Source organism: Lepidochelys kempii, chromosome 15, assembly GCF_965140285.1.
Source record: "Lepidochelys kempii isolate rLepKem1 chromosome 15, rLepKem1.hap1, whole genome shotgun sequence".
In the NCBI taxonomy this organism is placed as follows: Eukaryota; Metazoa; Chordata; order Testudines; family Cheloniidae; genus Lepidochelys; species Lepidochelys kempii.
The window spans coordinates 29,995,624-30,019,966 of record NC_136394.1 but is presented as its reverse complement, the minus strand read 5'-3'; the positions used below and the strand labels follow the sequence as shown (position 1 = coordinate 30,019,966).

Sequence of the window (24,343 nt, the reverse complement as noted above, 5' to 3'; positions counted from 1 at the left end):
CGGGGCATTTGCAAGGGCAGCTCCAGAAGGCTCTGCAGGTTACAACAGTCCTGGGCTGTCTTCACTGCAAACCAGGTGTGATTATATCTAGCGCGAGGTAACTAGCTACATGCAAAGCCCTAGTGGAGACAAAGCTCTGCAGTTTTTATCTTGATGTAGATAGGTGAGTTGAGGGGGACATAGTGTTGACTTGGCTAGCTACATGGAGGTAGAAAGCTACCTGCGCCTCGCCTGCGCTAGGTCTTTACAGCCTGGTGGTTATTGTGAGCAAACTACCTTGATGTTAGCACACGTCTCCTTTGCAGCGACACCAGAGGCTGGCTGAGGCGGGGCTGTGTGTTCGGAGTTCCTTTAGCAGCCTTAGGACAGACTCCAGGTGAACAGACCAAACCCCATCAGCGAGGGAGCCCCCAGTCTGCTGAGAGACATGCTGACATCACACAGAGGGGGCGAAGGGCGATGTGTGCGCGCCCCAGACCACTCACTAACACCTCTAACCCGTCCTGCCCATTCATTATCCAGCCTCCTGAGCTGATTCGGCACGGCTGGCTCCAGGAGCCAGGGTCACGCAGGGCAGTGCAGTGCAGTTCAGTTATCAGCATCTAGCTATTATGACCATGCTCTCCACCCAGAAAGGCAGCGAGAGCTCCTCTCCCAAAGAACTTGCTATCCCAGATAAAGGGCGAAGGGAGGGGAGCGATACATACAGAGATTCTTAAGTATAAATCAATGAGCCACTCCCACCTGCCCCTCAATCTAACCATGATTAGCGAGCCAGTTCCTCCCAGGTGGCCTGGCCGAAGTGGGTCCCAAGGAGGGACCCCAAAGAGAAAAGGGTTTCAGTTTGTTCCTATTCTGCCTCAGAGGATGCAGCCTACATACCCAGAACATCCCACTGCAACGTGCCGATGCCAATGTCAGACAGCGGGAGACAGGCCGCTTGATTGTTCACTGGATTGATGGACACCATCTCCTCGCAGCAAATCATAAAGCATTCGATTACTTCCCCTGCCAGCTGGCCATTAAGATCCCAACCGAGATCAAACCCTCCATTTCCAGGGGATATTGGGAAAAGCCCCTCTTAAGAACCACTCGAGTCCTGGCGTCTGCCACCAGAGCTCAGGCTGGCCTCAAAAGCTAGTTGACTAGAGTCAGAGAGGTCAGGCCAAAGTCATCCCCAACAACAATTTGCACATTTGGAGCTAACTGTATATCCTTCAGGAGCCTAGATGGAAGGCATAAATTAGAACTAATTCCTCCTGATGATGTCACTGCCTCGAGTGACTCCTGGTCTGAGCTTTCCTTCACAGACGGGGTAAGTAGAGGTTGACTTGAAGCATAAGAAAAGCAGGCTGCAGTCTCTGACCTTCAGAGCCACAAGTTCTGATCCATTGCTCTCGCTGCCTGAAACTGACGGATGGCTGGATGTCACAGCCGAGACATCACATGGCCCAACGCTTTGTCACAGAAAGTCTGCCCTATCTCAGCTAAGTTCCAGGCAGAGAGGGGACAGTTCTTACCCGCCCCAACCCAGACCTCACGGAGGGTGCTCTCGGCAGGCAGGGAGCGCCACTGGCCAGGAAAGAGGCAGGCCAGGCTACAGGGAAGAAGATTCAACTGGCTTTACATGCATTGGGTTATTTTGTATATTGTGCACGTACAGATACCCCCAGAGCAGATCACTACTTTCCCCTCCAACAGGTGGGAGTGGTGTGCACGCAAATCCCCTACCCCCGTATGCAATGTCTTCTTCAAGAGGGTCATGGAGTGCATGCTTTCTGTTTTCCCAGTTTCACTCTCACTCTTCTAAGTATGAATCCTGTTCATGGCATTTCCTGTTTACACAGAGCAAGGATCCAGAACCAGGACCTAAACCAGCTCTCCCTGCAGGTCAGCACAGAACACCAACTGGTCAGTGCAAGCTATTCCAGCCCATTGCTCCAAAGACTCATTCAGACAGCATCCAAAGCATGCAGCTGCTGTACAGACAAATACCATCTACACCCTGATGTGCTTACGAGGTAACTTGTAATAAAATAAAAATGATTAACAATCCCCGCCCCACTCTGCTGGTCTCTAGTCCCTCCCACCCACACAAGTCACAGTGCTAGGGTTTGCCAGGGGTCCGGTTTTTGACCGGAATGCCTGGTCGAAAAGGGACCCTGGCAGCTCCGGTCAGCACCACTGACTGAGCTGTTAAAGGTCCGGTCAGTGGTGCAGCGGGGCTAAGGCAGGCTCCCTGCGTGCCCTGGCTTCGCACAGGTCCCGGACACGCCAGCCACTTCCGGGAGCCTCCTGAGATAAGCGCCGCCTGGAGCCCGCACCACCTCCTGTGCCCCAACCCCCTGCCCCAGCCATAAGCCCCCTCCTGCACCCCGAACTCCCTGCCCCAACCCTGAGCCCCCACCTGCACCCCAAACCCCACATCCCCACTCCCACTCCAGACCCTGCACCCCCAGCCGCAGCCCTTACCCCTTGCCCGAGCCCCCTCCCATACCCTGAATCCCTTATTTCTAGCCCTACCCTGGAGCCCGCACACCCAGCCAGAGCCCTCACCCCCTCTTGCACCCCAATCCCCTGCCCCAGCATGGTGAAAATGAGCAAATGAGCAAAGGTGGGGGGGTGGAGTGAGCGGGGGCAGGGTCTCAGAGAAGGGGCAGGGCAAGGGTGTTCAGTTTTCTGCAAAGTTGGCCACCCTACCAAGGGCCCCGGGGGGAAGGAGAGTGCAATAGGGTGCAATTTACAGATAAGGAATGTGGGGTGCAGAGAGGGGGAAGTGGACATACAGCAAGTTTGTGTTGGGACCAGAACCAAGGAGACCCCAATCACTGTCTCCTGACGAAGCTACTAGAGAATTCTGTCCCCGAGCCACAGAGATCCTTGGTCTGCGCATGCCAGGGGAAACCGCTCACGGACCAGCCTGTGGTGGGTTTCCATGGCCCAGGCCCCGATGCTCACCTGAGCAATGGTGTTTAATGCCAGGGCTGCTGCCAGAGACCCTCGCTGCAGGCTCAGAACATGTGTCCCCAGAGGAATCCCATGGTGTCTTTGAGTGGGAAGCAGATGCTCAGTCTGACCAGCCAGGTCGACAGTGCTAACAACGGGATGCGGCACCAGAAACTCCTGCACACACGGCCCCCACTCGCCACCTTGCGGGGGGGAGAGCTCACGACTCTGCCCCCCGGCCGGCTTTGCCGACAGACACAAAATGGCCTGTAACTCACTCTACATAGTTCTAATGCTGGGGAACCCCAGGGATGGACACGGAAGAACAAGTCCCCTTTTCATTATTTCCAAAGCAGCCAATAATCACAAAGGGGGAGGGGAAGGCTCATCAGGGCTTGGTCACTTCATCACACGCCAGCAGGATGTGCGAGCCAAGCTGAGATGAAGGAGAATGACACGCCATTAGCGAGATCAGAACGGGTAAGAACACTGCTGCTGTCCGTGACTTCCCGCTACCTCCCTACGGGCCTCCAGAACAGACGGCAGCCAAGTAGGAGGGTGCCTGAGCCAAGGCGAGAGGCGTCCACAAATCCTAGCCTGGGCCTCCTGCAATGTGCACTTAGCAAGCGAGCGAACCCCGAACCACAGACCTCGGCCGCTCCCTGCCATTTGAGCGCAGGGCTCAGACCCCAGGGGCAGGCACCCGAGAAAGATCTGAGATAGACACCCACATAAATAACCTCCCCCCAAATCCCCCAGTGGTCTGCAATAAAGTTAACCCTCTGCCCACATCACGTCTGTCCATCCAGTAGAGTTCCTTTTCCGAGGGACTGAGCGCTACAAATTTGTTAATGACCAATATCAGAGAGGGAATTGCGGTCTCATCCCTCCCGCTCCCCCCGCCCCCACACCTGACTAGTACAAACTGGTCTCTTCACTATGTTCTCGAAGCTTGGCCCAGGTTAGTTTTATGGCAAGTTCCTCTGTGCTCCTTTTCTGTACGGCTCAGAGCACACAAAGGACTCCAGGACAGATCCTGCCCAGAACCTTCTACCCGTCCAGTGCTCAGACCCGAGCGCCACTCAGGGAGACCTGCCAGCTGTTCAAGCAGGAAGCCCAAACCCATGCTGCTCCCAAGCACAGCACATACATGGGACCTGCAGATGGAGGGCTCCACCGGTGCCCCTAGGGGAAATCTGCTCCATCACCCAGATCCTATTAGCGGACATGATCTGCAGTTTCTGAACATCTAGGGTGTTGGTTCCTTCCAATGCAAGCCACAGACATCTGGCCAGGTTCCAAGCTCAGGTCCTGGATTCCCAGGTCTCATTAGCACCTATGGAAAATCAGGGCCCACGTTTCTGAGGCTGGGCCCCCAAAAATGGAGACACCCAGCAGAGTCACACTGTGACTTTTCTCAGCTGCAAAAATGCCTTTTGGTTAAGGCGGCAGAGTCATCCGGGTTGGGGTTTGACGTGACACAGAGGGCACCATGCATTCAGATGCAACGCTGTCACAAGCTTCTCAACTCTCCCCCAACTCAGGATGGAGCAGCCAAAGAGCGGATTTCTCTTCGCGGCCTGGATCCAGGATTGCATTCAGCTGCCGGGAATGAAGTTAGCAGCAGTCAGAGCGAAGCTCAGTAAAATATTCCAGGCACAGCCTGACCCACTGAGTTGCCTGAGAGCAAGGGGAAAGAAATGCCTGACAACCTGGCAGATCTCCCCTACCTAACAGAACAGGCAGGAGCAAATTAGGGCAGATCGGCAAGTTGCTCTCATTTTCACAGCATTTGTTCCTATTATTTCGTCTTTGGCTCTTGGATTCTGCTGCAGCGTGAGGAACAAATAGACTGAACACACGGGAGTTACATACATGCCACATACATGTTATTTGTATTGCACATGCCCTGCTATCCACAGTTGTCCATACACATAGCCTGCAGAATTACAGGCTGTCCAATTTAGCAGGCCTGCCCCTGTGCCCTGCCACACCACAGAACAGTCAGGCCAGTGTCTTGTCGTGACAACACAACCTCAGGCCACGACCCTGGTTCTGTGACCTGGCTGCACGCACATCACACCAGACACGACTGGCCTGCAGGCCGGACATGCTAGCAACGACGCACCTGCTTACGTGAATGTACTTCTCGCGAGGACACAGCACGAGGCTCAGGGGATTGGAGCCTTTAAATTGTGGAAAAGCAGCATCACTTGCCCCATAACCTCAGCCATGCGGAACGCAATGCCATCCACAGCCTCAGAAACAACTCTGACATCATAATCAAAAAGGCTGACAAAGGTGGTGCTGTTGTCATCATGAATAGGTCGGAATATGAACAAGAGGCTGCTCGGCAGCTCTCCAACACGAGTTTCTACAAGCCATTACCCTATGATCCCACTGAGAGTTACCAAAAGCAACTACAGCATTTGCTCAAGAAACTTCCTGAAAAAGCACAAGATCAAATCCGCACAGACACACCCCTGGAACCCCGGCCTGGGATATTCTATCTACTACCCAAGATCCATAAACCTGGAAATCCTGGGCGCCCCATCATCTCAGGCATTGGCACCCTGACAGCAGGATTGTCTGGCTATGTAGACTCCCTCCTCAGGCCCTACGCTACCAGCACTCCCAGCTACCTTCGAGACACCACTGACTTCCTGAGGAAACTTCAATCCATCGGTGATCTTCCTGATAACACCATCCTGGCTACTATGGATGTAGAAGCCCTCTACACCAACATTCCACACAAAGATGGACTACAAGCCGTCAAGAACACTATCCCCGATAATGTCACGGCTAACCTGGTGGCTGAACTTTGTGACTTTGTCCTTACCCATAACTATTTCACATTTGGGGACAATGTATACCTTCAGATCAGCGGCACTGCTATGGGTACCCGCATGGCCCCACAGTATGCCAACATTTTTATGGCTGATTTAGAACAACGCTTCCTCAGCTCTCGTCCCCTAAAGCCCCTACTCTACTTGCGCTATATTGATGACATCTTCATCATCTGGACCCATGGAAAAGAAGCCCTTGAGGAATTCCACCATGATTTCAACAATTTCCATCCCACCACCAACCTCAGCCTGGTCCAGTCCACACAAGAGATCCACTTCCTGGACACTACAGTGCTAATAAACAATGGCCACATAAACACCACCCTATACCGTAAACCTACTGACCGCTATTCCTACCTGCATGCCTCCAGCTTTCACCCTGACCACACCACACGATCCATCGTCTACAGCCAAGCTCTGCGATACAACCGCATTTGCTCCAACCCCTCAGACAGAGACAAACACCTACAAGATCTCTGTCAAGCTTTCTTACAACTACAATACCCACCTGCAGAAGTAAAGAAACAGATTGATAGAGCCAGAAGAGTTCCCAGAAGTTACCTACTACAGGACAGGCCTAACAAAGAAAATAACAGAACGCCACTAGCCGTCACCTTCAGCCCCCAACTAAAACCCCTCCAACGCATTATTAAGGATCTACAACCTATCCTAAAGGATGACCCAACACTCTCACAAGTCTTGGGAGACAGGCCAGTCCTTGCCTACAGACAGCCCCGCAACCTGAAGCAAATACTCACCAACAACCACATACCACACAACAGAACCACTAACCCAGGAACTTATCCTTGCAACAAAGCCCGTTGCCAATTGTGCCCACATATCTATTCAGGGGACACCATCACAGGGCCTAATAACATCAGCCACACTATCAGAGGCTCGTATACCTGTACATCCACCAATGTGATCTATGCCATCATGTGCCAGCAATGCCCCTCTGCCATGTACATTGGTCAAACTGGACAGTCTCTACGTAAAAGAATAAATGGACACAAATCAGATGTCAAGAATTATAACATTCATAAACCAGTCGGAGAACACTTCAATCTCTCTGGTCACGCAATCACAGACATGAAGGTCGCTATCTTAAAACAAAAAAACTTCAAATCCAGACTCCAGCGAGAAACTGCTGAATTGGAATTCATTTGCAAATTGGATACTATTAATTTAGGCTTAAATAGAGACTGGGAGTGGCTAAGTCATTATGCAAGGTAGCCTGTTTCCTCTTGTTTTTTCCTACCCCCCCCCCCCCCGATGTTCTGGTTTAACTTGGATTTAAACCTGGAGAATGGTCAGTTTAGATGAGCTATTACCAGCAGGAGAGTGAGTTTGTGTGTGTATGGGGGTGGGGGGGATGTGAGAAAACCTTGATCTATGCAGGAAATAGCCCGACTTGATTATGTAAAGAGTTGTCACTTTGGATGGGCTAGCACCAACAGGAGAGTAAATTTGTGGGGGGGGGTGGAGGGTGAGAAAACCTGGATTTGTGCTGGAAATGGCCCACCTGTTGATCACTTTAGATAAGCTATTACCAGCAGGACAGTGGGGTGGGAGGAGGTATTGTTTCATGATTTCTGTGTGTATATAAAGTCTGCTGCAGTTTCCACGGTAAACATCTGATGAAGTGAGCTGTAGCTCACGAAAGCTCATGCTCGAATAAATTGGTTAGTCTCTAAGGTGCCACAAGTACTCCTTTTCTTTTTAAATGGTGGGTCACTGCTCCTAGGGCAGCCCGGACTAGCAGTGCCAGAAATGCATCGCCCTTTGATGGCTGCTTGAAGGCCGATGGACCCTGCAGCTCATTTCACATTTCCCAGCAGACAGCTATGGACGTGCCTTGGACCATCACCACAGCTGGCCCCCCTTGGCTAGTGGCAACAGTGGAGATGGCCAGGAGTGAATGGCCCAGAGATACTCAACTCCCCATTCCCCCAGAGGGGCTGGAGCTGAGACCTATCCGGAAAGACAGCGTGTGGGGATGCTTGCCTGGAGATGCTCGAAGGATCCACAGAGCAGGCTGCACTCACCGAACTCACTCCCGAGTAATAACTAACACCACCCCTGAACTGCCCTCAGGGCTTTTCCAACCTGTCCATTTTATTCCTGGGGCGTCTGCTCACAAAGATACCCAAGGACCCAGCACAGACAACATGGAGCGTGCCCTGGCTGAACAGGGAGTTTGCTGACCCAGGAAATGGCTCCTAAATACCTGCTATTGTACATTGATGTCTCCCAGGTCACTCCTGGAGCTGCCTACGCTGAGGGGGCTCCCAGGCCAGCTAGGCAAGCCCCAACCAACCTATCGAGGGAAGCACCCATCCAGCTGGGATACAAAGGGCAGACCTTCCTCTGCTGGGACCAGACCTGCACCCTCTGTCCATGCAGTTCCCACTGCACCAAGGATTTCCCTCCTCCCACTCCCCACGTAGACACTTTCCCCCTCGCGGCGGCTAAAGTTGGAATAGCCGCTCACTCTGCTTTAACTGCAGTGCACTGGCTAACGGTTGTGTCTGAGCAATTATACAAATAGCTTTTTCCTGAGCACACTGGACAGACGGTCTTGGAAACCGCTTGCTTTCGTCTCTGAACTGACGAACGATCTTGAACACACGGGGATTGCTCGCTCCCTGTCTCCCCCTCCACCTCCCAGGAGCGGTCTCTCCCCCTGTGGGAAAGCAGGCTGCAGAGTACCCTGTGTAACTCCCAGCAGAGGGCAGGTGCAGACGGGGCTGATAAGGTGGGAGCTGGTTCTCGGGGACATGCGCCCTCAGATTCGTCCTTCAGAACCGGCCCCACCTCCGGAGCCAGGCAACGACATGGAGAAGGGAAAACACCACCTGTTGCATCACTGAAGCAAAACCTTCAAGTGCAGCCATGCTCTGGCCTACGGCCAGCTAATCCAGCCAGTTCCAGCTCCCCTCAGGGACAGTCAGACGGCCCAGGCCAAGGGGCTGGTTGGCTAGTCCTGCAGGCTGGGAAGGGATGTTCAGCACTGCTGCCCCAGGTTCCCACTTGTGCACAGAGGACAGCACTGTTTTGCCAGCTGCTTGGTCAGCCCGTCCTTAGCAAGGCTGAACTGGGTGCCTTACGCTGAAGCCTTGATTTAGTTGGGATTGGTCCTGCTCTGGGCAGGGGGTTGGACTAGATGGCCTCCAGAGGTCCCTTCCAACTCTGTGATTCTATGATTCTAAGCCCAAACAGCTCATCACAACCAAGCTTGGTGCCCCCTGGAAGCGCCAGAGATGACGGAGAGCTAAAAATGCAAAACTGGCAGGCAAGGAAACCGGCTGCCAAAATCCCACGTGCCCAGCCTTCTTTCAACCTGCTACCTCCCCAGATGGGAAAACTCACTGCCCTCCTCTCCAGCAGCAGCAGGATGGAGGCAGATTGGAGCAGGGGGGGGGATTGCTATTGACCCTAACAGAGATCACAGATCACACTCTAACCCCATCCAGGTTGCCAGCCCAAATGCAGCTCACGCTTCCCCGGGGAGTCAGCCTGGGGCCCTCCTTGCACTTAGCTGCCCTCATGATGTGCAGTCCCAGAAGTCTGCACAAAGGAGGGGGCAATAAACGGGATCTCTCCCTACGGTGAAAGGCGACCCGCGGGGACGGACCGTCCAGCGATGATGGATGAGGAGCTCAGCAGCAGCAACTTCCCTCTGTTGCTATTTATGCATAATCCAGTGCTTGTCATTAGGAGCCTCCAGGCTCAACCCGGTGCCTGGAGGGAAAGTCAATCCCGCAGGCGCTTCAGAAAGCCCAGCAGGTTGGTTAGAGCGAGCCAGTATTTCAGAGATGGCATTGATCTGCCTTTGAGAACAGCCCTCCAAGACTCTAGAGCCAATTTCAGCTTCCCAGTCTCCCTCCCCCAGAACTGGTTGGGCTGAAAAGTTCAGCACACGCGATACTCTTTTCAGAGACAGGTGGGGTGGGAGAATGGGAAGAAGTTATTTCATGCTGAACAGGTGTCTGGAGAACCCAAATTGGGCTGTTTTCTACTAATAATGAAGTATTCATGAGTAAAAGCCTTTTCACGACTTTCTTAAGATACTAATTTCACAACAAGCGCCTTGTTACCACGCAATTATTCCAATCTTGTATTTTGCTGAGATTCCATCTGTCCTAGCCGCTCTTTAAATGAAAGACAATCATGTAACCACCTTTCATTATTCACTATTTTCCTTTCAGCAAAGGTACCCTAAAAGAAATGATTTCCTCTGAAAGGGACTTTTATTCAGTTTCAAAACCAATTTTCTCCTATTACTGTCTTAAAAAAAAAAAAGGGAGTGTTTTTATTTCATACATTACGTATCCCTTGTTAATGCAGCTCACAGTAAAAGCAGCAGTATCCATTTTCTGGCTTTGATTTCTGGTAATTTTAAAATATGCCATTACAATCAGGCAGAAATTATACAGTTTGAAAAGAGAATGAAGTGCTTCGTGTTCAGACTGAATGCACTTGACTGTTCGCTAGTTCGCACATCTCCGCCGGGACTGGGGGTTCATTACACAGCCCTGCTAGGAGCAAGGTTTCAGATCGCTCGCTCCCGCGCGTGCGAACTGCCCCACCACCCTCAAGTTTGGTAAAAGCCGGGAGGAGGATCGATCAAAGCAGGAGCTTCCCGGCTAACTGCCCTGGGCATCCCAGTAAACCACAGCACCGGGGTGTCCCCCCCAGGAAGGATCCTGCTTTGTTGGTAAAGGAAAGCGCCTGACAACGGCAACAGGCCGTGCCTCTGCAGTGGGAGCCAGAAGGGCAGCGTGATAAACCGCCACCGTTAAGTGTTGTGCGTGCATGTAGGTGAGCAGAGGTTAAGGGGAGGACTATGAGCCTTGGACAGGTAAAACAGACAGGTACCAAAGGGAGAGCTTTAAGCAGATTAGAACAGCCCCAGCCATCCAGCAGAAGACCTCTGTGCAGGCAGAGGTGTCTGAGCTGCAACGCTCACTGTGCAAGGACCCTAGCCCGAGATCATGGCAGGCCACGCTCAGCACCACTCCCTCCTGGAGACCTGCCCATCTCCCCATCCTTGAAATGTTCACAGCGCCTCCAGCGTGAGCGCACGCACCAGAGGCCCAGCCCAAGTGCCACGCGCATTCCCGGCCTGCAGGAGCCCATCAGACGCTGAGCAATGCAGGGCAGGTGGTGACTCGACTGGGGGAGCGTGGGGTTTGCTGCAGAGATGGGCAGAGTGAAGCGACTGCCCCTGCAGGGACGGACGCACCGAGCCAGCGGTAAGAGGAAGGCATGGACCCTGCCTGGTTTAGTGTAGGTATCCAGCTTACCTGGGTCTGGCCCACGCTGACTGACAGCTAACCCTAACTGCAAACCCCATCTATCCGGGTCTCCACTGAGCCTTCAGGGCTGCCGCAAAGAAGCCACCATCTGGCTGATTAGCAAAAGCATATCACCTCCTCCCCCACACAAAGGGCCCTCTCCCCCCCACGGCGCTGCGCTAATCCCCACACCTCTGCTGGCCTGGCATCACCTATTGTAATTCTCTCCTTGTCCTTCCCCCACAATTCACCCAAGGGAGCCAGTGGGGGTGGGGGAGCTGGCTCCCTTCCTCCCCACGTACCCTGTGCTTGCACCTTTGCAAAGGCGACCCGAGCACAGCTGTCCTTGGAGACTCCCTGCTGATCAGGGACCATGTCTTAGCAGCAGGCTCTTGATGCTCCAGGGTTGAGGGGAGAAGTCGGCAGAGGGGAGCCGGCTGGCGCCAGGCCCGATGCAACGCAGGAGAAAGAGCAAAAAATGCTGTCAGATGCACAAAGGAAACAAAAGCAGAGGGGAAGCCATCTTCCCATGCTAGCCGTCTGCCATGCTCCGAGTAACAAAGTTTGACCCCATGGAATACAATGGGAAGCTCAAGGCTTTGACTTGGATCTTCGAGGCGCTCAAGAGGTTGGGCTCAGGACACCTAAAAGGTACCTAAAGCTTCTGGCCAAGAGCGAGAAGGAAAGCTCTGCTCCTCAGGCCGAATGCAGCCACCCACCGCAAGGGTACAGCTTGTCTGGGCAGGAGCGAGAGCTTTCTCCAGAGCCGGCCCGAGACTGAACCAAATGCCCCCAGATCTAAGCATCAGCACAAGCCTCCCCACCTTCTACTCCAAGTGCAAGGGGCATGTCTTCTGCCTGGCTTGGCTAATGCAGACACCGAGCCCAACGCATATCCAACATGAAATCACAGGGCAACTCCCACTCCACTTCTCCTTGGGGAGAGGGAAGGAGAAAGGACGAACCACACGCGACGGATGCTGGTCACATCATTTAATGCATGACTGGATGCTGCAGTGATGAGGGCCTGGACAGAGCAGAATGTTCTTGTTGGACGCTGCCCCTTTAGGAGAATGGGTCAAGGGGGCGGTCTGAAGGGGATGTGCACACCTCAGGGTGACACTGGCATATGGGGAGCAGTGGATCGTCACTACCAGATCATGTTAACATGAGCAGGAGCTACTGTAAGTAAAAAAAGGACAAGTGAAGCAGCCCTAAAGTTTGTAAGCAATAACGATGCTTTACATTCATATTGGCCCTTGCATCCCAAAGCACTTTACAAGCAGAAATAATTTCACCCACCAGTGGAATGCAGCCACCTCTGGAGTGGAACAGAGCAGCTGTTTCACAGCAGCACAACACACAGTTGAAATCAGGAAGTGAGGAAGAATCCTGTCTCCAAGTGAAACTGCCAGGTGGGAATTTAGGGAGGCAAAAATGTAATGATGGAGATTTGGGCTGGACACCTGGACTGATACCCTGCCTCTGGTGAAGCAGACACATGATCATAAATGACTGAGTGGGTCAGAGCCTGGGTTTTAGGTCTCATCTGAGTGGCCGCACAGTTGCTGTTAGGGCGTCACGTCCAGAGGGACCACCATGCAACATGGAGCTACCAGGACTGGCTGGAGTAGCACCCAGGGATTTTCCCGGAAAGGCTGCCGACAAAGCTGGGACATTTGAATCGCATCCTTGCTCTCCACTGGGTCCTGGCCCACGTGTGATAATGCTGACCACCTATTTTGCTGTAGCACATGGGGCTGAGACGAGACACTTGCTGTCCTTCCCTGGGACCTACAGGAAGCAGCTAATTGCTACTTCTGTAATTAGCTGCAAGCAAGCAGCATTCTCCCTGCAGGCTCCCAGTCCAGGTGACCAGCATGGCCTGATTGTTGCTCACACAAGGGCTGAGAGCAAACCTCAGAAGGGGCATCCCTTGGTCCTACTCAAAAGGCACCATAACAAATGATTAAGGCACTTTCCAAGCCAGGATGCAAAGCAGCCTCTCCCCTGGAAACTTGCAAGGTCTCCCCCTAAATCTCTTCAGGCTGGGCCTGCAGCAATCTGAACTCGGCTGCGTGCTACCTGCCTGCGAGCGCGGCCATTCCCTTCTCAGCCAGTGACATGCCCACCCTAGACCTCGAAGGGCCAAAGCAACCTGACTGTACAGCAACAATGGCAGCCCTGGCACAGCCGGAGCAGCAGCGTGGCAGGGCCTGGAGAGACGAAGAAGCCACATGCCAGACTAAATAAAGCCACCGATTAATTCAGATCACAATTTTGCCCCAGTCACCCAGTGTCACACAGCTCTTAGCAGAGACAATTTTTAGACAGCTAAGCTAAGCTTCGCCCCATATTAATGGGCACATCTAATAACGTCTGAGGCTCCCAGCTTGAGATGCTCATCCCCAAGTGCTAATGATTCCACCAGCCCTTCTGTCCTTAAGTGTCTTTGTCTTGTCACCCTTTAACCCTTCCCAGCCCAGCAGCACTTGGGGCTCATGCATCTCCTTGACAGCTCTCCTTCCCGGGCAGCACCGGCTGCCACCCTGCACCTCCTTGGCCAGACCAGTTTCCCGCTGTTTATTTGGAAAGAAGTCCCATTGGGGCCTCCTGCTGGGACGTGGCCGCTCTTGCATAGGACCTCACACTTCCAACGGGGAGGCAAATCGGCGAAGGGAAACCCCCACCCACACTCCAGATTATTCCCCGAGGGCTTCTCAAAGCTGCACTGGCCTCCACCAGTCCGGCGGTGCTGGCCACGTTCCCCAGACCAGCTCCCTGGAAAGGCACATCGAGATCAGACCCCTGCCGTCTACTCTCCAGGTCAGCTGAATGGTGAGTGCCCCAAGGGATGGGACATCTCCCCCTTCTCCGGGAGCTGTGCCAGGCCAATAGATCTCACTGCTAAGGACAACGTCTTGGCCACCAGCCCAATGTCACCTTGTCTCCTTCCATCTCCTTGTTCCCTCTCCCCTAGGGCGTCTGTGATCCCGGGTTTGGGCCCCAGTACCACAGCCCTTCACAAAGAGCTAACCTCTCCCCCCACTGTGAGCTGTCACTACCCCACGGTAGAGAGAGATTCAGTGACACGCTCAAGGTCTCACAGAGCATGTGGAATCACACCCCGGTCACCTGGGTCCCAGACCAGTGGCTTGGCCATCCTTCCTGCGGATCACACCCTGCCCGTGCTGCAATTTAACCTACGACCTGGTGAACGTACCCTGGCCCCTGGGGTGAGGCCTCTCCCATCCGGTGCCCTGGCTTGGGCAAAGCCTCACACAGTTTGTGACGGGCCATCAATCAGTGCCATCCCCTTTAATGCAGTATTGATGAGCACTGCTGCAATCAGCCTTAAGGGGGCAAGTTAACTGCATCTGCTGAAATGAAAGGGATTTATCTCTCGCGCTCTCTTTTTTAAGGCAAAAAAGCTGCGGCTTTTGACATAAAGCAGCCCCGGCAGCTACGCTAATTATCAAATTAGATTTTCTGCTACAGTTCCCTGCGCATACTAACGCAGCTGGGGGAGCCAGCCCCGACACCTCCCCCCGCTCACAGCAGGCCTGGGGTATCTAGCACAGGAGTGGGGGGTGAACCTGCTGGAGGAAGACTGAAGACTCTGGCAGCGGAGATCAGGCGCCTTCGCGTCCCTATAAGCAGCACATTTGGAACTTCGTGGAACCCCAAGTTGCCCCAGTGTTTGACTGGGGGATTTGCTTACCAAGGAGAGAGACGCCTCCCCCCACCCCCTGGGGACCTCGCCCCTCGCAGTGCATCCTGAAGCAGGACTAAAATCTAGAGGCCAAGCTGCTGATTCTTCAGGAAGTGAAGCCAGAGGCCCAGACACTTTCTTGAGCATGCAGTTCCTGGTCTTGGACACACACTGTGGACAAGCAAATGCACACAGACCTCAGGACTCAACCCTCAAGAGGTCTGATCCCAGGATTGGCATTTGAGCCTTTCCACTGAGGGCTGAACTCCTCCCGTTTCCTCCCACCTAAATCTCTGTTTCGAGGGCTTTATGCCACAGGCAGCTTCTCTGGATTCCCACTGAATGGAAGGGGCCAGTTCTTAGAGCCTAGAAGAACAGAACTGTCCAGAGGCCGGACAACTCTGCTACTGCACACACGAGACCTCATCACCCCACGTCTCTACTCACCAGCCCAGAGTCTAACAGAGGGAAAACAGTGTCTCTACCCCCATGTGTCACACCAGCGACAGGGGCTGCATTGCAATGGGTGACCTACAGGAAGCTCAAGAAACGAAGCACTCCAGTGACTTCAAAGGTCAGTTTCAGCCCAGGCCTAGGGCAGAGCCTGGGCTTTATTAGGACTGGACACCCGGTCCAGACAGCACCGGCCTCAGCCCAGCCTCAGGCCTCTCCCATGCAGCCTGTCGGCTGGGAGAACTCAGCCCCGCAGCAGGTTATAGCGACCAGGAACCAGCTGGCCCTGCTGCTCTCCAGACCTGCATCAGTGCAGTGCCCCGCGAGAACTCATGCCCCAGGGCCGCCGCCCAGGTAAAGGCCATCACCACAGCAATGCGTCAGCCAGCGCGGGGCCCGCAGAGCAGGGCAGCATGGCCCCTGGAGGCTGCTGGGATGGAGACCAAACACGACACCGTCACTGTGGGCGCTCTGCACCCTGGAGAGCTGCCTGAGGACGCGGCAGGAGAATGGCTCTGAAGGCAGCGGGGCTGCGCCAGGATGGGGGGGGGGGGAGGCTAACACAAGCAAGTGTCGGCCAGCCCACGCCTTCACCCCACCCCCATTCCAACTCCTTCCCGCAAAGTCCCCGCCCCCAACTCTGCCCCCTCCTGGACTCCTTCCCCAAATCCCTGCCTCTTCCCGGAGCGTGCCGTGGTCGCCCTCCTCCCCACTCCCTCCCAGTGCTTGCCGCCACAGAACAGCTGTTTCACAGCAGCAAGCGCTGGGAGCTAGTGGGGACGTGGCCCGCTCAGAGGAGGAGCGGAGGTGAGCTGGGGAGGGTGGGGAGGGAAGCTTCCGGTGGGTGCAGAGCACCCAGAATCAGCACCTATGCTCGGAGCAACCCTCACTGGGGTAAGGCCTGGCCATGACCTGGGCACAGAGGAGCAGAGGGCTGGCGGCTCGGGCGTCAATACTGGGTAATAGAGACTCGTGCACCGCTTGGCCATTGGTTCAAACGTGCAGCAAGGTCGGAGGGCTGGACCTTCTCCCTTCCCCCACAGCTCGTGCCCTGCGGGCTGAAAGGGCTGCCATGGCCTCACCCGGCAGGACACGGATCCTGCAGATTTGTAGAGCCCTGCATAATAATTGTGCTGGGAGCCAGGCCCAGATAATGCACCCTGTATGTGAGAGGGCGGAGATGGCCCCACCGCACAATAGGCATCTGTCCACTCGGTGGCATTTCGTTAATGCTTTTCAGAAAAGCCTTTGCATCAGCTGACAGGAATTGGACACTGGGCTGTTCCAATGCTTACCACTAGCTTAGTTAGCTCCATCTGCATTTGAACTAATTCCAGTCAGCAGGATCCGATTTAGTTCAAGCTGTTCTGGCTCTTTCGCCACAAGAAAGATGACACTCTGCACTTTTGCTAACCTGCCCCGAATTTGGAAGGCCTCTGCTGAACATGCTCCGAGGAGCTGGGGTGTGAGTGGGAGATCTGCAGGTTTAGATCCCCTTCCACAGCCTGTGCAATGGGTAGGGGTTTCGTGCGTGCTGCAAACTGGGAGGCATGGATGCACAGAAATGTGTTCTCAGTGCTTGAAACAGCCACTTGGCTACCGGCCACTGACAGAGGGGAACCTTTCCCTGGTGAGGGATGGGATCAAACCCCTTCATTTAAGCTATCACTAAATGATCTAGTCCTTACCACTGCCGAGACAACTTTCCAGTGGGACTCCTTTCAGTGCCGGTCCTCTAGCCTGCACACGGTCTGCTCCAGAACTCACAGGTTTAGCCAGCAGCAGCGTGAAACTGGCCAGACGCCGGTCAGCTCCATCCCAGTATTCAAAGCTGAGCAATCCTGGCAGGATTACCCTGCTGCTGCTTCAGAAAGCTCTGAGCAGCTGCGGAGGGAGGTTCTCGCATAGCTGCTCCTAGACCTCACAGAGGGACCTTCCCTGGTCTTTTGTATTAACCTTACAACCGGAGAGGCAGGCATAGCCCTCCCGATAGCAGGTGTCTGCTCTTGCCTAGATGTTCCGCAGGGCAGGAATGAAAGCCCACGGCGCGTCTGAGCAGCATCCCCCTCTGGGCTGAGTGAGGCACCTACCGTTCCCTGGGAGGGGACTGCCATTCTCCTCTACTGCACTCTCCGGGGGGAAGACCGTCTCCTTCCCACAGCAGGGCCCACAAGGCTGCTCTTCTCATCCTGTTTGGAGTCACAAGCCCCACCCATCCGGAGGAAGGGGGTTTCCCCGGCAAAGAAGAGCATGAAGAGCAGAGGCTGCATTAGCAGGTGCTGTCAGTGCAGATCCCCGCCCCCGTACCGGGAATCACTCTGACAAGTTGCACTGGGAAAGGTCACGTCACTCTTCATTACTGACAAAAGGGCTCCTTCCCCATCCCTACCCAGGGGGAGGCTGGCAGGGGCGGGGGACCTGGAGATTTTAACCCTCTCCGCACTGGGAGCCCAACCATCCCCTAGTTCTGGGGAGGGGACAGGCTGGTGGGGAAGGACCAATGCAAGACAAAGGCCTGGTCTACACTACTGCTTTCAGCCCTTCGTGCACACCAACACGGCTCCCGCAAGCTGGGATCTGCGCTGGGGCTGCTTCCAAGCAGGTGCAAAGAGCCCTGTGCACACGAGGGGTTTGCATGGATGGAGCTGCAGCTGGTGGTAACAGGGGCAAATCCCTTGTAGAGACAAGGCCTAAGGGGCCCCGTGCGGATGACCGGGGGGAGGGGGGGGGAAATCAGCATGCAGCACTCAGCACAGGCTCACAGATGTTGGGAGCTGCAGGGTTTCTGGGGGGATAAGCTGTCTTGGAGACCGTCTGGCTTCCTGCTACTGCAGGTGGCTGCTCTGGGAGAACCAAAGAAGTGGGCCCTTTCCCCGTTTGACTCGAACCACTCCTGCTGGGCTTCATTTAGGCCAGGGCCTTGAATGATCCTCGCCCATCACGGATAAAGCTTAAAGAGCACAGGCACAGCCATTCCCCTTGGGAACAGGGATCAATCGCTACTGCTATCCTGCCTCTGATGGAGGACAATACCCAACACTTCAGCAGAAAGCAGAGGCCCTCCGCCTGGCTACCTGTGTGCACGTGTCCCTTCCTGACCCCTGCAGCAATTAGCCAAAACTCTGGAGCATGAGGTTTGATCACTTCCCTCCCAGGACCAGCCTGCTTTGGAGTAAATGAGGGAGAACATGTGAGGAAAGAAGGAAGGAAGGAAGGAAGGAAGAAGAGACGGATGGGATGAGGAGTGGGGACGAAAGCACGGCATAGCTCAGTCTGGATTCCCCTAACAGTAGCCTGGCTCTTCCCAGCTGTAACACATCTTGTGACTGAGGAGCTCCTAAAGTGCCCCTTCATTCCCAAGCCCAGGCTGGGCCCCTCCTGGCTAGGCAGCAGGCAACAGCACCCTCCTGACCTGGGCATTTCACAGTGTATCTCCGCGATGCAGCAAGGCTGCTCCAGCGCCAGAACTGGCCCAGGAATCGAGATAATTCACGTTTCTCTCCACATCACTCTCCAGGAGTCGCACCAGGAAGAAACGGCGAGAGTGGATCTGAGCTGCTGGCGGATTCCGTTCAGGACGGGTGCAGCAGAAAGCAAATGGCAAGCTGGGTCTTTAAACGTCCTCCTCCCGAACCCAGGAGAGCCTGGATCTTCCTCCTGAGCCCAGGCTGCCAGAGGCAAACACAGCGTCCTCAGCTAAAAGCAGGGTCTCCGTTCTATATTGACTGCTCTGGAAAGCTGCCCTGGATGTTTGGCTGGGGCACTCCCCTCCTTTATTAACTCCATTCCACAGACTTTTTCCAGGGCCTGCTAATTTTGAAGCCCTATCTCTAAATCAGACTATTTATAAGCCCAAGGTCTTTGTGACTTTAATAAAAAAAATACCCTATGTCTAAAGCTCCAATGACAGAACGCTTTGGCACCTTCTCTGACATCAGAGGCTGATAAGACCTTCTTATCTCCTCCAAGAGCCTCAGCGAAGGTCCCTTCTGCGAGATAAGGCCAGCGCAGCTGTCGATAGAGGCTTTCATAGGCAAGGATTTAGATAAAAGAAAATGTGACAAGGGGGAGAAAATAGGAACTTTCAAAGTCTAAGGCTGAATTGAGTTTGTGCCGCTCCCCTCGGGAGCACAATGACTAAACGGGATTTTAGAAGCAGGCCTCTTGTTCCAAAGAGAATGGAGGATCTTTGCAGCAAGGCCGGCTCCCATTTGTCATTTGTGCCATCCGTGCTGAGACGCTAATAAAGCTGGGGGGGAGGGGAGGGAAGCACGGATCGTTCCAAGGTGGCCCATTCTGGAGGAGGCTATAGGTGAGAACAAACATGTTCCCCCAACCTCTCCCCCCTCCCCGATTTCAGCGAACGCTCCAGCTGCTGCCCAGCACAGTGACGGGCGTGGAACAGCACTCGGATGACTCGGCTTTGCAGTACAGAAAGGACCTACCAATGGCACTGTCCCCTCCTGCCACATGAGCAGCCTCACCCCTGGGGCAGCCCCAGCTGGAGTTCGCCTGGCACGCCATCCAGACCACCGGTGTCTAACAGGGGCATGGGGCTGGCAGGGGTCTAGTACAGTGTCGGTGAGTGGAAGGCATTGTGGCCAAGATCAGCGAAGGGGTTCCAGTAACACAGGGATGGGGTGGGATAAGAACCAGAAAAGAAGGGAATTCTTGGAACTGGGAGAGACCAAAGGAGCGGTTACAAAACCGAGAGGAAAGGAAATATTTTCAGGAATGGATGGAAAAATATCTGTTTTAAATAACTCCCAAGCTTGGCCCTGCATTATTACGAACCCGTAAGCACAACAGTATCGGGCTCACCTGCAAGAATGCGAAAGTGAAACCGAGTCCTAGCAAGGTGAGGAAATGAAACCCGAGAGCTCTTGGCAGCAACCTGTGAAACTGCAGGAGGGTGCTTGTAAAGATACAGACAGGCCTCGACTATCCCGACAGCGAGGCGCTGCACCAAAGCCTCCCCCATCGACCAGCCGGCTCTGGCTGATTCAAGCCAGGCCCAGAACGTTCAAGAGACACGTTCAGTTCAGAGACTGTGTTTTACGCAAGCGTGACTCCTTCCCTAGGTTGGCAGAGCGGCAAGAACGGCCGTACCTCAGGTCACTTTTCGCCACGGGGGGGAGTTTTAGTGATTTCTTTCCTGCGTTGGTCCCAGCTTGGATAACGAAATCCGAGCCCTCCGATTCACTGCTACTTACCGTCCGGTTCACCTGCATGCTCGACGGGTGGCTCAGGGGCAGCACTCTCTGGGGCTCGGTTTCCCTTGCCAACCTCTTCCGGGTGCAGTGCCTGGCACAGTGGGGCCTGGCTCTCAACGGAGACCTTTCGGGGCGAGGGCAATACGGAGAATAACCAGAGTTCCAAGGTCTGGGTTTCGAACAGGGGAGGGAAATGTGCAGTCAGTTTGCCAGTCCCAGCGGCCACTCGAGCTCCAGTGGGCAGTGCCCACGGCAGCCTGGGGACGGTCCAGCTTACCCCACCGTGGCGATGGCGCTGAAGCAGCCAGCAGCAGTGACATTGCCTCATGGCCTTGCCCTGTTTGGTGCCGCCCCCTTCACACGTGGGCCAGCATCAGGAAAGGTGCCATGCCCAAGCCACCTCCTCAAAGCCGTGTTCGTTCCTCTAATTGCTTTTCCATAATTAATGTACATCTTCGAGCACTTTAATCAGGCCGGTAGCTGCGGCCCCAGTGGCAGAAACCAGCGGTTGCAGCCACAGAGAGCGGGGACGTTCTACCCAGCCAGCCGTCGCTTGCCCTGGCCTTCCTCCCAGCCATCCCCCCCCTGCCCAATGGAAGGCAGGGAGCCTGCCCGCTGGCAGGACCTCAGTGCCAAGCCACTGGCTGTACGCCAGGGCGGAGCCTGCCTGGCTCCAAAGCTCGGCCCCAAGAGCCACGTTCCCAGCAGCAGGCTCAGACGCTCCAGGAGGCCACGTCTGTGCTTCGCCGGAGGCGGCCGCCTAGCCCAGTCCCACGGAGAGGGGCCAGCATGACCCTTACCGCACTGTTACAATGATCCGAGAAGGGGGAAGGTGGGAGACCCCCACAACTGGTCTCCGGCCACTCTGCCAGCTGGTGGATGGGGCATCCCCAGCAGGCGAAAGGCAGCCGGGGGAGGCCAGAGCCGCGCTTTTGGCTTGCAGAGGCTCCTCCTGCGGCCAAACGTCAGGGCAGCAATTGCGGCTGGCTGGCAGGCAGAGCTGCGCTCCCCTAGTGAAGGCTGAGCCGGCCAAACTCCATTTGTCGTCCCCGTAATGAGCCCAGCGGGGAAAACCAACGTTCTGGCACGTACAGCCACCTCCGTCGCCACACCAGCACTTCCTGCCCACCAGCCGCTCCCCAAGCTGAGCGCGCCCTGCGGGCATTACGGTGCCTGACTCTGTACCAAAGCAGCGGCAGAGTCCGGTGGCCGGATCTCATCCCGGTGGCCCAGAAGCCAGCAGGGGACCATGGGGCACGACATCTGAGCCCAGACCCTGCAGTCTGCACCCTCTCTGTGCGCACACAGGGCGGCCTACAGCCGGGGACGGCAGGCTCCAGAGCAACGCTCCGCCTTGCCCCAAGCAGCCCTGGGGCAATGAAAGGCACTGCTGAAAGGCAAGGATATTACGGAGGTAGCCATGCTCCAGACAACAGATCAGAGAGGGGACGCCAGGGGTTTGGGCCCAGAGAGCTCAGTTCTATCAGGTAGAAGAACCACTTTGAGAGGAACTGAAAGGTGGCATTCCCCAGATACACCACGTCGGAACAGAGCTCCTTCTAACCGCCTCCAAATCCCCTCCCTAGGCGGCACGGGCAAATTGCTTTTGTGCTGCACCTCGCACAATGGGGTCTCTGGGCTTTACTGCGATACAAAGTAACGCGTTATCGCCATTCTACAGAAGGGAAAACCGAGTCACAGAGCGGTTGAGCGAGTGACTGAAAGCCCTCTTCAAGAGTCACTGCGTGTCCAGGCTCCCAGGCCTGCACGCAGACCCCTCTCTTATCTCTAACTCAGCGCAGCCCCGCTCTACGAACAGACACGCTGGCAGTGCTGGGGATGGCGGTGGAGAAAGCCTGGCTTCCCGAGCAGCATCTCTCAGAAATATTCTGTGCTGGAAGTTACCAGGTAATTTATGCTCAACCTCGGCAGGGAAGGGGAGGGAGGGGAGCGAAAGAAGGGCAGGCTAGTCAATTAGCAAAGCTGACAGTTTGGTCCCGGAACGAGTTAACATGGGAAAGGTCACCCCTCGGTAAATTATGGGAAATATAAGATAAAATCAAAAAGAATGTTTGACGACACCTTGCCGAGGGCTGCAATAAAGCACGGCGCGTTACCATCGGCCACGCGGCGACCTTCCCCTCTCGGCTTGCAAATGTCTCCATCAGGCCTGTCTAATACATTCAGAGCCGCCAGCTCCCTGCTCTCCCCCCCTCTCGCGCACACAAGCCCCAGGCCTTCCAGAGAGCCCTGTTAATAATTAAATGTTAATCTAAAAAGCAATTTTAGCTGCAGTACTGAAGATCTGGTTAGAGATTACATTAGCATGTAAGAGTCAAGGGTAATTTTCTCTAACCTCTCTTGTGATCTTTAAAACCCATAGCTCTTAAAGCAACACAGACGCCTCTGATTAAAACTGGAGGTTGTAATGGAGAATGATGCTAAAAGTGATTATTTTCCTGCTTATTATTTAGCTGGTTTCTTTACATTTTTGGGCCAGCTGGTGAGGAGTTCTCCTGCCCTTCACCCAGCTCCCAGCCCCCCCACCCCGTCCCCCGCACCATGACAGAGACAGGAATAAGAAATGAAAGTGCCTGGTAATGGCTAGATGGATTTGCATACTGCCAGATTCTGCCCCAGCTCCTCTCTTGCTTGGTCTTTAAAGGACGATTTGCATAACAGAAGCAGGCTCAACTAGTCAACTGGAGGCCCAGCGGCCCGGATAACCTGGTTAAAGGTCCCCAGGAAAAGGCAGCAAGTGCATTGCAAGGACAGTCATTTTCCCAGGTTCATGCCAGCTAAAAATAAGACCAGCTTGGGCTGCCTCTCCTGAAGGACCCCAGCTCAATCCCTGGCCCGTACTGCTCCTCCTTTTATTACAGCTGGGGAGGTTTGGATGGAAACCAAAGCGTTGTTCCTTAGAAGGGAACCAGCTGATCCTCCCCACTGCCACACCCACCACCACTGCAGACCCACTGGCCAGAGGAAAAAAACATCCGCCCCATAGAGCGGGTGACTGACCTGCCCCGCATACTGCCAGGGAATTGCTCAGCGGGCAGACAGTGTTCAATCCCAAATACCCCAGGGAAGATGGGGGAGCAAACAGCCCTGCCCCCAGCCAACTGGAAACTAGTCTATGAAGAGACACCAGTGACTCCTGGGGGGAGAGGCGAACACAGGACAGCCCTTTAATGCACACCTGTTCGTACCTAAGGCCCTGGTCCCACAATCTCGACAGCTCAAGGCAATGCCAGCAGGGCGCAACCACTGCACCAAGATGGTGCTGCCTAACCCCACGCCCCGCCCGAGCCGCAATGGCACATCTGTTCTGCGGGGAGCGGTCCCTGAGGCCAGCGTGCCGGCAGTCCCCACTCCGGCTGGGGGGCCTTGGCGAGGCAACCCCAGGAACGGAGAAGCCAGTGAGAGCAGCATGGGGAGCTGCAGTACAGACAGCAAGACGCAAGGGCCCATCTGCACTAGTCTCTGCTGCTACCACGGTGCAGGGCGACGGGCCCGTTTCCTAGCAGAGACCGAATGCAAAGCAATGCTTGGCATGGAAGCCTGATACTTCCATCACTAGTTCTCCCATGGGTCAGCACTCACGTCATCTCCGGGGAGAGCCAGCCTGGGGCTCTTCCCTCCTCCCTGCTGCAGGTGGGGACAGGGAGCTAACACTGTGTTCATTCACCCAGCTGGCCGAGGTTTGGCTGCAGTAGAAGGAACCGGTGGTCACCAAGCTCTGCCTTGGTGCTCAGGAAGAAGTGTACGTATGGGCGTGCTATAAGCGCTGGGTCCTTCTCCCTCTCGCAGGGGGAACGTCACCTCCTGCAAGGCAGGCCCCCAATGGGCATCAAACCCACTCCCTCTTATGGCGTT

The 24,343-nt window shown here is 54.9% G+C and overlaps 1 protein-coding gene across 4 annotated transcripts in view; it reads right to left on the bottom strand.

Annotated features, from left to right (window-relative positions):
- Positions 1–24,343, bottom strand: part of FAM222A (family with sequence similarity 222 member A) — a 107,712-nt gene that overhangs the window by 53,681 nt on the left and 29,688 nt on the right. The window lies entirely within an intron of this gene.